Below are 17,963 nucleotides of genomic sequence, written 5' to 3'. Positions count from 1 at the left end.
GTCCTTGCACATGGGTGTGGGGTAGCAGTGGTGGTGGTGGTGGGTGTGAGCTGGGGATAATCCTTGTATCCAATTGTCTCCTGTTTTCAAACCAATTATTGTCATCTGCAGCCCCATGAAAGAGAGTTAATGAGGGGAGCAGAGCTTTGGAGTGTCAGGGCACAGTCAGGGGAAGAGAGATAAAAAAAAAAAAAAAAACAGAATGGAAAGAACGAGGGGATATGGGGGAGAGAAATGTGGCACTGCTGCAAAGGGACGGAATGTAAAATAAGTGAGAGAGAAGAGGAAAAAGTCAAGAGTCAGGAAGGGAGACAGCTCACCGATGCATTTTGTATGCCCCGCACTTTCTCTCCTCGCTGCTCCTCCTTTCTATCTCCTTCTTTTACCTTTCCATGTACACTTTTGTACTGCATTGCTACATTTAGAGAATTCAACCAATTCAACTGCATAGGACTAAAGCCTATGTCAACTATCAAATATAATTTAGCAAAAAGATGATGCTCCTAAAATGAAAGCGTGAGACATTTATAAACACATTCCCAGTGTTCCCGGCTTAACTATTTGTCCCATGTATTATATATCATATATATCATGTATGATGAAGTGGCTTTATATTTGGTTTTTGTTCTAGTAAGATTGAGCCTTGTGGCTAAGACTGTATCTTGTACTGTATCTCTCATAAAACATCACATCGTTGTACAATCTCAATCATTACATGTTTTGTGTGATTTGTTGAGCTTTACTATATGGAAATGACACAACGTGTGCAGTAGGACACTAAAATAAATCAATCAATCATGCTCAAGGATTTGACCACATGCTTCTCTCTGCACTCACTGGAGAGGTCGTCTGCTATAGTCATCTTTCACCATGGTAACCATGTCTGCAACAGCCATTTTTTAACCTCAATCCAATCCATCTCTATGGTGCTCCACACTGTATGTCTCTCCTGCTCATCATTCTTAGCAACTTCATTCTCCTGTTATTTTACACATTTCCAGCACAATGACGTCACTAATCCAGGACTCACTGAGTGTTCACCCTGTTCACACCCGTTTTGTGTTATGTGGACAAAATATCTCCAAAACGCAGGGAGAGATTTTCACCAAACGGGGGGGGGGGGGAGTAGGCCTGAGCAAAAAATCTTAACGCGATCATTTTTTTAATATTGATCGATATCGATATGTATCACGATATCAATCGAATCACTATTTCTGTCAAGCTTATAGATATCATAATATTTAAACCACAATTTAAATATCATTCTTTTTCTGTCAGAAGTTGAACATGACAAATGTACTGTAGAACATTATACAACCGCTGCTGCATAATGTAGTTGTATAAGTACAACTGCTAAATGCTTTCGACACAGTTTGCAGCGCCTCTATACTTCGTTTCTTGTCGGACTTTAAATAGCCCAAAATATCTCCACACTACCCAATTCTTCAGACCCGTCTTTTAAACAATGTCCTCGTCTTTTGAACATTTCCTGTCGTCGTCTTTCTTTTATCTCGCTCTCACTCCTGACGGACTGATGTGCACAACCGCAGTAGCCCAAACTTTAACATGTGAGCCGCTGCCAGCTGCGTCTCCTACGCTCTGCTGTGTGCGTCAACCTTGCTTGACGTGGCTGTCACTCTATTCCCGCCACATGATTGGTTCGGCACGGTGCTATTCTCATTATCATTGGCTGTTTGTGTTGTCTGTCAAAACATGGACGGAATGAGTTCTATCGACGTTGTATCAACCGCGTCTTATATTTCTTTCGAGGAAAAGTTATTTTGCAATAATTCTCTTTTTTTATATATATATATATATATATATATGTGTGTGCGCGTTGTATTGCCTATATACGACATGCACAGGGTATGCATCGCCCCTCCAATGCTTTTCATTGTATGTTTTTTTTATTTGAAAGCCAAACTGTGGGTGACAGTAACAACATTTGGTTAGAAATTGTCAAACGGAAATGATTTTTTTTTTTACATCAGTGTTATGTACCTGTATGTCTGTGCTGCTTCCAATATCGTTAAATGACTCAAGTTAATAAAAAATACCATATAATATATAAATCATTGTGTCAGTGCCTCAAGCTTGGAAGACTTAATGTACTTATTCCAGGACCTCTATCACAGTGCGATGCATGTAGAGTATAATTTGAGCGCATCTTTTTTTGGACCTTTATTTATAGAGTCATAAGAGATGACAGGAAATGCAGACAGACTGGGAATGGCGTGCAGTGAGTTTGGTAGTTATTTCACTGTTCATCTTCATCTCTTCATCTTCGTGTTCATCTTTTTTTTCTACACCTGCCACGTGAGACATTTCCATATGGAGTAACAGTCTCAAACAACTCTCGTGTGGTTCTGTGTTTGTCACTACTGTCACCGCGGCACGGCCAACAACCGCGGGGGGTGGCGCTGTGTCACGCGCTGATACAGGGTGGTGGTGTTGCCCCGTGAAGTTGCTACGGTACCTGACGCTGCGCAGCATCCTCCTTTTTAAAACCAAAGAACTTCCACACAACCGACGTGAGGCTCCTCTTCGACACTAAAGTCTCCGCTGAATCATTTTCTGACTGCGCTGTCGAGCTTGTGGCCATTGCGCAGCAAGCTAGAGTGCAGCTTGACTGCTGTTTATTCTTTCACTGAGCGCTCCACTCGCTCGCGTATCACGTGACCCGTGTAATCGCGCTTTATCGCATCGCGATATAATCGCAAATGCTAAATAAATAGCTATATATAGTAAATAGCTAAATAAATATGTTAAATAGTTCAGCCCTATTAGGAGGTACAGTAGAGTTGGTCATCCTCTAGCCAAAAAGGTTGGCGGTTCAATCCCAGCTTCCCCCAGTCTGCATGCCGATGTGTTCTTGGGCAAGACACTTAACCCTGAATTGCCTCTGGCGGCTTTTCTGACAGTGTATGAATGTGTATGAATGTGACAGAAGAAGGGAGGTAAAAAGCAGCGCCGTGTGAATGTGTGTGAATGTGACTTGTCCTGTACGGCCCTTTGAGTGGTTGATAAGGCTAGAAAAGTGCCATACTATTTCATACCATTCGGCACAGTAGGTGCCAGCGAAAATGTATCTTTGTGCAAAATTCTAGGGTATAAACCCATTCTGTTCAGACCAATGCATAAACACGCCCGCTCGAGTCACTTAACGTGTACACTCTGCATGTGTCCCTCTTGCGTGTGAGCATGTCTTTGAGCTTCGAGGTGTTGCAAGCACATGTTGTCTCAGCTGTGACGCGCAGGGCAGGTCACTGTGGGAGCATAAATTCAGCAAGTGACTAGAATTTTCAACTGCCTTAATTTCCCCCTGGACACAATACTCGCACAGTCACTCGTGTGAAGAACGCATTAACACAAGTGTAGAGGATTAAGTACACACACACACACACACACACACACACACACACACGGTGTGAAAGGCCTGAATCTGTTAAACATCACAGTTTCAGAGCTTCACCTCACCGACTCCAGCAGCTGGTTTACGTATGTGTCAAATCTGATCTGTTTTAGGATCAAACCCTCTCATTACCTGCACCGACAATTCAGTCACAACTGAAAATGAAATGCAGCGAGAAAGATTGCAGCAGAAGAACAGATGATGTGATAGGAACAAATGAGGATGTGATTTTCTTTTTGCAGACTTCTGTGTTTTTTGTGTGATTTTGTGCTTGTTTGAGTGTGGGGGAGCCGGAGAGCATAGGGATGGCAGAGAAAGAGGAAACAGAGAGCGAGCCGTGGATAGGAGAATAATGCTGCTGACGTTTTTTTATTTCCTTGAAAATCTCAACGTCGCATTCTTGTCACTCGTTCGCACGATCAATGGGAGAATGTGTGAGGAATAGAAGAGAAGGAAAGGGACAAGATGTCTAACTGCTCTCAGTCTGCAGAGTGCGAGATGAGGAAATATGACTAAGACGAGGCGATGACAAGATGGCACAGACATCCTCAAAAAGTGACTTACTATATTTACACACAACATCATTGACACATAAAGACAAGAAAAAAAAAATGCAGTTTAGAATGAGAAAAAAACCTTGCCTAAACGTCTTTATATTCATTGAGAGAAGAAGAGACAAAATTACACGGAGCGTTTTCTTTCTTTGTTCAAACAAAGACACGTTTAGATTGACTGAGTCGCGCATTTCTCTTCTTATGAGCTTGAATCACCTTTCTAGTGATTCTGTAAAGCAGCACCGGAACCATGAACGCACATCCAACAGTGCTAGACTGGACCAAGCCATGCGTTTAAACCTACTGTGGCTGTAGGAGATCAGATAACGAATAGCAAAGTGAGAAGAGCACATCGACAACAAAGCAAGTTGACATTTGGACCCATTTCAAATATAATGCAGCTGAGAGATAAAGTAGATGAAGACATACCAGAAGAGACACTACACAGAAATGTAACCTTATAACAAAGGGGTAACCCACGTCCTCCGTCGGTTTGTTAGCTGCCATTCCGAAGCCTCGAGTTTCGCATTTTGACCAGCGCCATATTGGCTTTTTTGCAACCGCGAGTAGAATTGCGGGTGGGTCTGACTGAGAGCTCGTCCACCTGCGTGTCCACCTACACCTGCGACCATGCACCGGTTGGACGGCACCGGCTGTAACTCAGAATGTATCCATGCAACGGTGCTTTATCATCCATTTTACTGTGAATGTTATAAACCACGTGATAAGTAGTCATTTTTATCATAGGCTTCTGTAGAAACACTTATTTTTGCAACTGGGGAGTCGCCCTCTGCTGGCCATTCCAGAGAATACAGGCTTCAACCACTTACACCATTGGCTTCATTTTTCTGACCCTGTGACTACGTCCACTTTTACATACAGTCCATGATTAAGATGCTAAATAGGAATACTGTACTTTTAAAACCACATTAAGCAAACTACTAACATCTCACTTAAAGTCAGGAGCCCATTGGCTAAAGTGTTAGTTCAGAGAAGATTGCTTGTTTTTGTGAATTAAACAAACTCTCCATGTTAGCACACGATACGCATTACAGGTCATTTTCTATTCTGAAAGGGTCTATGACGTGGAATCTATTTGTGTCATCTACCTACTCGACCAACTGTATACTTGAACGAAGTCTGTTAGGCAGTAGCTACACTGGTTGTTACAATGCTTAGCTTGCTTTGTGTGCAATAGGTTTCTAATAAATATTTATAAAAAAAAGAAATAAATCTAATTGTACTATGAAACCAATGAGAAACACTTACTGTATAACACAATCTAGAACGCCTTTCTGGCAAAGAAGGGTTTATTGCAGGGCTGTTGTGCAAGGTTCTTTTTGATTGTTGCAAGAGTTTGATTGCACTGAATTTGCTTATGTTTTGTCATCTCTCCAGACTTAATTGTTAAAATCGGACTCAATCTGAAAATAGCTGAAAAACATTAACATTAGAGTGAGACGCTGCGGTTATTGCCCAAGATTGACCCTCAGTGTATTAGCACTCGCATGCACTCATTAGAGTATGCACTCATTCATTGGTCTATATTGTTTTGAAATCCTATGAGAGCCCTTTAGAGCCCCTGAACTCCCCCTCATCAAATCAATGTAAACACAAAGTCACCGTTAAAAACAGGATCACTCAAAGCGTAAGAGCAGCATTGTCGGTTGATTATGAGCCAACACAATAAAAAAAAAAACGTCTTGGCAGGATTATTGCTAATCTTTACTTGCATTGCATATCCTCCCCCGATGTGCGTGTAATTGGCATAATCTTTATTGACTGTCTTTTATATGGTGAGCACTCATACAGGAGGATCACAGCAAACTGTTTAGTCTAAATCAAACAATTTTATCACACAAGTAGGTGTAATTTCTACATTTTACAAAAATCTACTCAGACACAACCGTATCATTTAACAGTCTGGATAAAGGCAGATATGTATGTAAATCGTGAATCGGAAATGAGTCACATTATCATGATGAGTTAATGTCACAGAACATGCTGTATGAGCAAGGAAATGCATGGCAGAAATATAAAAGCAGGACCAGTATCTTATCCCAGATTGCCTTATGTATATTTAATCATCACTGAAAAAGGAGTCAAACTATTTTATCTTGTTTTTAGATGCCCAAAACAAATATTAGCCAAATAGTGTCATATTAGTAATTCAAATGTTATCTTATGACATATATTACTGCACGATGAGAGATGATTTATAAGAATAACACTTAAGGAAACAACCATGTAAAGGAAGTTTACATGGATGCTATCTGTAATAATTATTATTACATTACATGAATGTAATGTAATGTAATTGATTAATTTTTGGTTATATGGGTTATATGGTTATATGGGAGAAGTGCAACATGCTGTAAAAACAACACTTAAGTATCACCATTCATATCATGGCTACTGAAAATTCTGTTTTTGAGTGTGTTTGCATTATTAAACTGCATATGTGTGTGTATATATAGTGAATCTGGAAGTCCAAATTAAACTTAAATCTGATATTAATGATATGAGGCGGACGCATTAACGATGTCTATGATAGATGGTAACGGCAGCGTTACTCTCATTCTTCTAGGTTTAACATGTTTGAGATTTGAGAGCTTCTCTCCTGGTTACGTAGGACGTTAAGACCCTGTGAACCCCTGCAGTGTTTAGCTACGCGTTGCCTGGCAACAAAGAGGCAGGGATTCTGAGGCCTAGGAACTATTTTATGATGATATATACAGAAATGTATTCATAAATGAAAGTGATTCTGCTCTTAATTGGATTACATTTAGCATTTTCTAAGTTGATATGCCTTGAATTGAGTTAGCAAATAGATATGATAGAATTATAGTAACTTCAGGGGCAAAACATCTGTGAAGGGTGGCACCAGCTGATGACCCTGCAGTTGACCCACCAGCACCGTTGGAGGTTCCACAGACAGCAACGTCCAGCAGATAAATAAATACCTGTTCCTCCACTTTAGCATTTATTTTGAGTTATGTTTGTGTCCATCAGATCCATCCATCCATCGTCTACCGCTTTATCCATTTGGGGGTTGCGGGGGGGCTGGAGCCAATCCCAGCTAACATTGGGCGAGAGGCGGGGCCAGCCTATCTCAGGGCCACATACAGAGACAAACAACCATTCACTCTCACATTCACACCTACGGTCAATTTACCTAACCTACCTACCGAAGCCGGAGAACCCAGGGAGAACCCACGCATACACGCATACACGGGGAGAACATGCAAAGTCCACACAGAAAACCCCTGGTTGGTTTGAACCGGGATTCGAACCCAAAATCTTCTTGCTGTGAGGTGACAGCGCTAACCACTGCACCACCGTGCAGCCCTGTCCATCAGATGAATGTTCAAATTCTTCTTTTAGCTCTTCGCTTTTAAGCCTGTGTGGGTTCCCCTTTCACATACACAGTCATGTGAACTCTCTCTTGTGTTCAAAGACTTACTCACAGAAAATGAAAATACATCACAATACTGCATACTAGAGATACTCGGGGTTTTGTATATCATAGTCATCCTCTATAGTTTTCAGACTTCACTTCACAATAAATGACTTTTTTTGATTTGCTGCAGTGAGGCCCTGTGGAGTGATCAATAGCTGGCTTTGGCCAGAGTTCATTGAATGCCAGCACTAATTCTACACATTTAATTGGCCATCAAGTGCTAAAAACCACACTGACAGAGTAAAAATTAGGCTGAAAGGCCAAACAATCTCTCCAGTCCATCGTAGACTGAGTTTTGTGCAAACATGTTTTGCTCCAATATTTGTAGTCTCCTACTTATTTCCTCTCTGATATACATAATTTGTGACGAACAAGAGATGGGCGTGTGTGTGTGTGTGTGTGTGTGTGTGTGTGCGTGCGCGTGTGCGTGGTATGTTCTAACCAATGGGCTCCGGTCATGCGATCCATGCTGCTGTCTAATTATCCAGATGTGATGGATGGCTTTGATTAAATCATACGAAGGCTGAGACACTCCTTACCTCCCTCTACCCCATTGTACCCCTTCTTTCTTGCTCTCGCTCTCTTTCATTGTAACATGCAAGCCCGCGCGCACACACACACACACACACACACACAAATTACTTTACTTCAATGTCTCCTGCTTTTACTGTTTGATATGGGACTTGAGTTGTTCAGAAAACAGACCAGCCCTGCTTTCAACATTGACAAAAGATATCTATAAATCATCTCGAGGAAGAGAGAGGAAGAGAGAGGAAGTGGGTGTGACTGACACCTAATGAATTAGGCACAATAAGAAAGATGGACGGATCGAGAGATAGAGATGCAGACAATCAGAGGAGAAAATGGAATATCACAAACTAATAATAGTTGCTTAGTGTTCATTTTCACACAGAATAACTGATCCCATCTTCTCATGAAACATCAGATAATCAGGATCATTTGGGATCAGTCCTTTTTCATCATTTCCATGATTTTTTTGGACTTCCATTTAAAATCTTTCTGCAACAATTCCAGACAATTAATTTTGCTGCTGGGTGAGTTCAAGTTATTGCCTTTTCTTATAACTATACAACAACGAAACCTGGTCTTTAAGGGTCTATAGTAACCCTGTGGCACAGCAGAGAGAAACAATTTATTACATGCTTTTTTGTTATCTCTTGTTTATTGTGTCCATTTTCCTGTCAATATTACACAGCAGTAGCTGCAGCTTTTGACAGTGACAGATGGTCCCTTCTTCTGTTCAGCTTGGAGACGAAGCTGGGGAGTAAATAACCTTTTTCTTCATCTGAGCAACTGCAGAACCTTGTAGGAATATTAACGACATCCAAAAAAAAAGTTTGTTTTGTGCCACATAAAAAAAAGAAAGTAAATCATTGGTATTATTCAGGCATTAAGTTGTTGAGAAGAGACGTTGGCATGCAGGATTGCTACAGAGAAAAACGGTTCCCTTATCTGCCTGCTGATAAACTGCACTGCAGATAATCAAGGAACACAATTGATAATCTGTTGTCCTGCACACTCAATGCTGCCTGCTCCTTCACAGCTACACAACCTAAACGACACACATCCTAATGTGCTTCCTAATGAGATGCCGTCCTTCAGTGCTACAAAAAGCTGCTGTTTGAAGTTTCACTCTCCCAGAAACCATATGCTGACAGCAGGGAGACTGCAGGCACGCTGCCACAAAGCCATATGCACACGCAGACATGTAAGTACAGATACACACACACACGCACACACACACACACACACAAGCCCGCAGTAAATTATGCCCACATTCACATTCAGAAGTGGAACTTGAGTGAAGGGGAAAAATGGAGGGAAGTGACTCATCTCTGCGAAATACACCTCAAATGACATGACACCAGTTTAAAGCCTTTTATAGAGTTCACTGTACTGTTAAATTATGTTAAACACACTGTAACAAAAAATGCAAAAAATGTATGTGACAGAGTAGACGGAAGTATCAGAAGCAATATTCAACATATGCAAATGGAAGATTCCGGATTTCAAAGCATCTGTGTTAATCGGGTTACAACAAATGTAAATCAAGAGCATCGGAGGAGTGCATACCCTGCGCGCGTTGTGTATTCTGAATTCTGCCTGTGGAGAAAAGTAAAAACTTTACGGATGCTTTAACTGAACCAGAGGGGGGGGGGGGGGGGGGGGCAACTAGGGATGTGCGATTTGACGATTTTATACGGTCGACGATCATAACTTGGCATATGATCTGCTTTTCAGAGGAAGGGTGAAAACAAAACCCCGCTCAACACTTCTCGAGAGCACGGGGTAATGAATCCCATACTTTGACCTTTGTAGTCACCAGATATCAATCCCTTCCCAAATTGGTCATTTGAGTGATGTGTGCAGGTGTTCTGAGTTTTTGTAATTTTATTGTTTAGCACTAGCTTGCAGTGAATCGCTCTCTGTTTGTCTCGCTTACCACACTGGACAGTACGTCACTTGGTCTGCGTCTTTCTTAGCAGCCACTTCCAGGGCGGTTCGCGCTTTGTTCGCCTGTAAATTTGTTCAAGTAAACTTATCCTATGAATGGTATTATGATATTATCCTATCATGTCCGTGGTAAATGTGATTTCACAAAGGGAATTTTCCCTTCTAACTGATTTAACACCTGCTCAAGTTAATGTGAACCTCTATATGGACTGAATTTATTTTACCAGGGCAGGTGGGGTGAAGTTACATTACCTGCCCAGGACAGGGATTTTAAACCTGTACACAACACGTACTGTATATTTAACTCCACAGGCGCATTTACCTCCTGTTTTACTTCGACTACTGTGGTCAGCTATTTATAGTTACACATATTCACTATTTGAGGTTTGAACAGGAATCAGAACCAATTTCATCCCTTTTCTTTTTAAGCCTATCGTCTTGCAACCCCTACAATTTATGTGTAGCTCACAAGATACAAGCCATTAAATTGCAAGGAACCATAGCGGCGATAGTTCGTCGTCACTGATGAGTTGAACTGAAAACAATCTGTGGCAAGTGGCTTCGGTATGAGTGTGATGATTGACACTGAAATGTCTCCGTACAGAAACGAATGAACATTACGGAAGAAATGTCTTGATTTGTCACCTCCACCTCGTCCATTATTTTCCTATATCTGGACACCTTGTCATGCGCTATCAGTAGTGAATTACAGGGCCCTGCCTTTGCCCTGACAGCAACCACAGGCAAGACGTGTCACTGTGGTAACAGTGCAAAGCCAACCAACCCTGCCCTACCATCCCAGCCGAGCGAGCACACACACAAACACACACACACACACACACACACACACACACACACACGCACACACACACATAGTATTCTGTCTGTAAGTGGCCCTCTTTCGAGCTATAATCATGTCCCAAGTTTCAGAGCACTATATTGTCTGGTGAATACTGAAAGTATTTAAAAAACGAGAGATGCATGACTGACATTAGCCGATGTGTTGATGGATACATAGGTGAACAGGGAGGATAGATAAATAAAAATGACAAATGCATGGGGGGTAGATGGATGGGAGACTGTTAAGTGGTTTCAGCCAATTAGAGAGGGAGAGTAGATAGATCCAGGGTGCTACCAGACACCAGATGGACTGAAGCGAGCTGACGTCACTGTGGTAACAAAAGACTCAGGAGGAAAGAGGGAGGAGAGAGTGAGGACGAGGAAGAGACTAAGAATAGTAGTACATCCTCAGGCCAGCACAATCGGCCGGCCCTGCCTGCTATTTTTTACTTTACTACTGTGCCAGCCAGCGCTCATCTGACATTTTACTCCCCTGTCTTTCTCTATCACTATCTCCGTCTAGTCCTTTTTTCCAGTTTGCAAGACCAACTTTGCCACATCAGCACTTCCTATGAAACAAACCCTGCACTCCGTGACCTTTGGAAAAGCTGCGGTCCCAGCTCAAGCACAGTTGGTGCAACTCAAACTGGTGTATGCAGTGTTCAGCCATGAATGTGGACTGCAGCTTTAAAAGCGAAACATGCGCAGAGGAGTAAGTCAATCAATACCGGTTTACACGTGAGATAAAAAACAAGACACTAGAGTCCGTGCAGAGAGAACATGATTGAGTGGCGCGCTTCTGCTCCCCGCGTTCTTAGAGCTGTCTCACTGACGGGGGTTAATCCTTGAGTGGTTCCACTGGGAACACTTACATACTCCTCCAGGGGATGGATTTCAAGGACGGACAAGACAGAACTGGAATTTATATGGGAGGGTACAGGTGACAAGTATAGCTGCAGGAATTAAACATGCAAGTGTGTGTGTGTGTGTGTGTGTGTGTGTGTGTGTGCACATGCATGCTCTCTACTTACCACAGTCTCATCAGGAAATGGTGCTCCATCACTTCAGGTAGAAACGGTCAGATGGATACCTTGCTCTCAGTCCCTCTGCAAAAAGGAAGAAGCAAAGAAAACAAGGAAAAATATCAGGGAAGTTCAAACTGCAAAAAGCTCTGATGAGATGATTTTGTTCAAACCCTGTCATACTTGGCAAGAGGCATTCAGTTCTGCTTCTCTTTCATCTCTCTACTGTAAGTGCCTCCCTCTGCCATGGGAAAAGCACCCCTCCTTATAAGCGCCGACCTCTAAATGGGTCCCTGGCGGTGCCTGAAGATGCAGTATTAGGGAAACAAGAAGCTGCCCTGCTGGTAGCACTGTAGGCCCTGGAGCCAAAAATGGAGGGACTGCAGACACATATGCCGGGAGGGGAGCGAGGGAACAGTGGAGAGAACAAAATTAGCGATGGAAACAAAAAGGGTTGGGAGTGAGGGATAGAGGGATAGATAGAGGGAGGGGGGAGGGGGAAAAAGAGACAGAAAGAGGAGGCGATGACTAGGAGGCCAACTGCTTGATTGAGTGTGTGCTCCTCCAATTACCTCCTAAAGGTTGCAAAGTGTGTGAAATCGCTTGAAAATAGAAATGAAAAACAATGAGGTTTACAAAAAGGAAATCTAGAGATAATAGTAAAAAAAAGCAAGAGCATAGCATTATGCATTTACCCTTGCTGAAGTGAACTGAATGCTAAGTGCTACTTAGCTACACCACATTGGAGGATGCCACGGGGTTCCACACACTTTATTACTCTTCCATTAGCATTAGCATTACTCCAGTGATTACAATTAGCTGTTAGCATTAGCTCCCTGGGCTTTTTTTCTTACTGACATTCTCTGCCTCATTATCACTAACGCGCCCCCGCAGCATGTGTTCGAGGCTCCATGGCAACTAATATGCAGACCACATTTACAGTTTGAACCCAAGTCAGGAGTCAGAACATGACTGGATGCATTCCGATCATTCCCAAATGGCACAATGAGAGCCTGACTTCATTTCAGCAGCATAATCACCTGGTAATTTTATTTGGCCAAGTCGAATGGAGTCGTGTCGTGTGCAGTGGCGTTCGGACGCAGAGGGGTACAGTCCATGATGATGATCACAAAGGGTTTTTTAATATGCATTGTGCGACATGAGGTGCTGTACTCTTGCCAATCCTACACAGGATCTGTCGCTTACGTTGGTCAAGCGCAGCGCGGCAAATGCTCTCCGAGGCTCCCATTGATTTGCCGGAAAAGTGTGTATGCAAGCGTGTGTGTTTTTGCACGAGTGCGCCTGTGTGTGCGTGAGGGTGTGATGTGTCGCTAGCTAGCAGCAGAGATAATTAGAACACAACTCTTTCGCTGTCCCTGCAGGCCACTGATCCAGCTGCTTTCATCTAATATAGGTCAGCTGTGACAAAGCCCTCAGCATGGACACTGATCAGCTCTGCTAGCTCCCTCATACACAAAATATGCGATCATACGCCCGCACACGCAGGGCGGGGCATGCGCTCTCAAATGTATATGGTTTACATGCACAAAATCGCACAGAGACCTATGCAGGTGGATACACACACTGGCCTGCATATCAATGATGGCAGTCAAAATGGGTGTGAAAAAACTCACTCGCAGCCTCATCTGTCTACTGCCCGATAAACTCACACAGGCCAATTCACAAACAGACTGGATGGTGTAAATGAGTAACATCATGTCAGCTCTCTAACAGAAAGAAAATATTGCCAGACAGGGTCAATCCAAATGCATTCCCTTCGCCCCAATTCAATGCTAGAATGGAAATTGTGTTCAGTTTAGAAGTCAGTAAGTATTTGTATTTAATCACTGGTGTACAACTTACATGAGTTTGTGGCACTAGGATGTTAAGAATACAAGAACACACACAAAAAAGAATAAATTGCTTGAATCAACTTAAACTGTTTGTTTAGCAAATAAAGATAATCTTTTTTATTTGTTGTTATTTTATTAATGTTTTTATTAATGTTTTGTAAGGTGTCCTTGGGTTTCTTTAAAGGCACTGACGAATAAAATGTATTATTATTATTATTATTATTATTAACACTGCAGGATGCAATGCATAACAACTGCACAGATAATTCTGCTATTAACTAAGTGAATTTCAAATAAATACCTGAAAAGTATTATATACCAATATTTTGCATCACAAAAATGTTCCTACATCGAGGAATCTCCCCAAAAAAAGTTGTGTCACTACAGTGTCATACAGTAGTGGCCCATGGTCATAAGGGGGCAGACACTGGCCCCAGCCAGGAGACACTATGTTTTGAGGTGGATGATTTTTTTGTTGGGGCGCTTCCCCACCTGCCCATATGGAGGGTGGCAACTGGTCAAATAACATTGCATATCGTATAGTGTGACCCTTCTAATAAGCTTCATAACTTTAAGATTATCTGGCCTTACTGGCTGCTTACACTCTAATCCCTTCTGGAAATACAAAAGACTGAGGTATTGCCAAGTTTTTTGCATACCAGTGAGTGCCTGGAAGTCCCCTTATTTTGGTCAGCCTTTCTATGAGTTTTGCAGTTCATCCTCAACCCCCATATTTTCTTTCGGTGTAGATAGAAGAGCAAATTTATTTGAACACTCTGTTCTTTGGCAACAACCGCAGGACTCAAAGTACTCCAGAGTGGGCTACAGCTTAGTTAACAGTAAATCCTAAAAATCCTCCTTGACACTTTCTTGAATGTATATACTTCACACACACAAACACACACACACACACACACACACACACACACACATGCAGTATTGCAGGATCCCCGGTCCTGAGGGGTCAACCTCACTGGGGATCCCGGACCAAGACTTGATGAGACACAAACTGCAGAGCTGTTGGGGGTGAGGAGGAACCAGTCAGTAGAGGAGAAAGGCAATTATTTTCTCTGCATTTCTCCATGCACTTCACTCGGTCGCTCCTCTGTTTGAAAGGCCACATTTATCAAGTGCCACCACTGATCGAAAGACTACAACTGAAGTGACCGCTTCACCTTCTCGGCTGTTTCACCCAACCAATTGTATTAATGACCAATTCAACAGAAAAGCATCATTATGTTCTGTCCGCCGTACTACAGTGGGCTCACTAATGGGGCAATAATTGGTCCAATTTACAAAGTGAAGAAAAACTGGCGTAGCCTTTGGGATGACTTGATTGAGAGGCCTGCTCTGTGTCACATTGCGGGAGATCTATGCATTCTCGTGACTCTAATCACCTCTTTCCTCCCTCATTCAGCCTCTCTTTATTTTTCTTCTTTCGCATGCCCGGAGAGTGCAAAGCTAGCAAGTGAGGTCATGCAGGGCTTTAAACAACTGCGGCTATTTATGCAAATATAATCAATATTTGAGAGTCCCCTTCTCTACTGACTCTCTCTCACTCTCTTGCTTCCTCTCTTCATCGCCCTCTCTAACAAGAGACTGCAGTAGGGGCATTAATTAGGGCCAGTTCAGCCCTGTAGGATTCCCTACAGGGTTGAGCTGTAAGGCCAGTTCATACCAGGCCAGGAGAGGACAGGTTTGACTTGGCCACTGCAATTCGGGAACAACAACCACAGAGACAGCCATTGCCACTCAACAATCTACAGCAGCTCTGACTTACATGTGTAGTGGTCCCACAGTGGACAGGTATTCGAAAAGCCAATTTTTTTAATATGCCTGGGTTTGGATGGTGTAGCTACGTGTCAGTCACATGACTGGACAGTCCTTGAAACAAAAAAAATCCAACATTCCGAATTGGAAGACGAAATGTCAGGTATGCCAAAGACCTAATTTACCTGCTTAACATATTGTGTATCAACGGCCAGTATTGATCCCACAATGTCATGGAGCCAATCCCAGCAGACATTGGGCGAGAGGAGGGGTTCCCCCTGGACAAGTCGCAGCTCATCACAGGGTCAACCTACTGAGGCGAACAACCTCCAATGAACCTAACCACGATCTGCATGTCTTTGGACTGTGGCAGGAAGCCGGAGGACCCGGAGAGAACCCAGGCATACACTGGGAGAACATGCAAACCCCACACAGAAAGGCCCTGGATGTTTTTTGTCCTTCTAGAGTTTATGTATTAATTCTTCAAGTTATATGTGAAGTGCATACTTTATTCTCGACTTTGAGGCAACTGCGGCAACCCAAAGCGTCTAAAGGCTTAGTTCCGTTTGCAAAGCACTGTCCTACATTTAGCACACAGCACATATATTCTTAATCATTTCTTAGGGATTCCACCGGATTAGGTTCAGACAAACCAAGCAACTTCTTCAACACCGACCATTTCCAATTAGATCCTATTAACAGAACACTGACTTCATCTCTGCAAACACCCTATAGGGGATTTCCATCAGCTTAACAGAGGAGAAAATAACAGTTGCAAGTATTCCCCCCACATGGCTGCTTATACCCTTCTGATTTTCTTCATTCAAGCTTACCATGAAGTTGAGGGATAACCTCTGAAAACCCCCAATGCATATATTTGAGTAAGATATAGAGTTATCATGCCTATCACACGTACATATACTGTAAGGCTCATGCTAATAACATTTCTCGGAGATCATGTACAGTATTCTGTAAAGGCCTGTTGCACCCTGCCTGCTGACAGGAGCTTGATTAAGCTGCAAGTAAGATGACTTGAGGAGAGCGAGCTTTAGAGACAGTATGGATCAGGGTTTTCTCAGAGAGAGAAGATAAAAACAGATGAGGAGAGCAGAGAGCACGGGGAGAAGGAGTGCTGGCTTTCCCCTGGTGGTCTATTAAAGCAGGTGCACATACACGTAGCAGTTGGATGACAAAAAGGCAATAAAAGAAAGGTGCTTTGGAGAGAAAGTCAAGAAAGCAAGAACGGTAAATTCTGATGAACAGCAAGGGACTTCTGATGCTGATAACACCAAAATGAATGTATTTCAATGGCTCTGAATAACTCTGACACACGTTTTTGCACCCTGTCCGAACTTCAATCCATTTTGACGGAGCTGACCTTTGACACAACTGGAGAGTTCAGAATGAATATTAGCTATGTTTCACCATTTTACACAACCTTGCTTTGCAAGACAGTGTCATTGTCAAAATTGTCAGTCGTAGAAATGAACTCTCAGAAAATGATCATTCCTCTCTGCTGTCTTTGGAGCTTTAACAGTCAGTTTCAGCTTATTTTATAGTTGTACAACTTCACAGTTTTTGGTTTACTCTCATCTCACCCATGGCTCCATGAGATGATTCCTTCTGGAAAAAAAAGAAGAACATTGAACTATTTTCAACCTCTTTACTGTTCTCCTCCACTACAGACAATCTCCAACAACACCAGGGACTTGCAGTAGAAAACACAAGCAACTCATGCCAACCAATCATAGTTTTCTGCAGCCCCCCGTGGTATTTCCAAAGTTCCCATACACCCAATGTAAAGTTACTTTTGCGTGGAAGCACACATAAAACAATGGTGGTTAAGTGTACGTAAGCCAAACTGTACCCCTTGCATTCACAGCTATACATGGACCTCAGTGTATTCAAGCTGCTCGCACCCGCTAGCAAATCGAGTACAGTGAACGACTTGTTTAATGTTGGCCTCCACATGGCCTGTCTCAACGCGAGGACCTCACCTGTCCACACACAGGAAGCAAAGGGACGCAGACCTTGTGCTGTACGTGGACACACACAGACATGGGGTCTGGATGCAAAGCACGCGGCCCCATCTCTCGTCCTCAAGGCTTTTAAAACTCTGTTCTGACTCGGCACAAATCAAATGAATGTACCAGCTCCGGGCGCGCCCGCGGACACACTGCACATTAGAGTGAGGTGCTTGTGATACGGTGATCTTAAGCCCGTACAGAAACGCATGCATAAAGCAGAGGGAGCAGTGCTGAGCTGGGAAGAGGAGGTAGAGAAGGGCACAGGAGTGGTTGAAAGGAGGTCAAAAATGTGAGTGGGAAAGGTCGAGATGGATGAGGGAAACGAAGGCTCGAGCAGAAGAGGACTCACAGGGACAAAAGTCTTCTTTCTGCTTCACTGGGTTTCATACAAGTGAAGCATTTGCTAAAGTAACATCTGTGCACGTGTGTGCAGGCTTGCATGTACTGAAGAAATATAAGCTTGTAAGAATGCATTTGTGTGTGGGTGCAAAAAAACAGCTGTGCTCTTCTTCATCATCTTGTCTCCTTATGAGTCCAGCTCCGTCTCCAG

General features: G+C 42.8%; 1 protein-coding gene across 1 annotated transcript in view; it reads right to left on the bottom strand.

Moving 5' to 3' along the window:
• The window catches only part of dlgap3 (discs, large (Drosophila) homolog-associated protein 3), a 118,661-nt gene that overhangs the window by 50,915 nt on the left and 49,783 nt on the right, over positions 1–17,963 (bottom strand). Inside the window, exon 2 of the mRNA XM_035621015.2 lies at positions 11,773–11,847. The gene's annotated coding sequence lies outside the window, so the exon portion shown is untranslated. The remainder of the gene's footprint in view (positions 1–11,772; positions 11,848–17,963) is intronic.

The sequence above is a fragment of the Scophthalmus maximus genome, chromosome 22 (assembly GCF_022379125.1).
Source record: "Scophthalmus maximus strain ysfricsl-2021 chromosome 22, ASM2237912v1, whole genome shotgun sequence".
Lineage (NCBI taxonomy): Eukaryota > Metazoa > Chordata > Actinopteri > Pleuronectiformes > Scophthalmidae > Scophthalmus > Scophthalmus maximus.
This window is presented reverse-complemented; position numbering and strand designations above follow the sequence as displayed.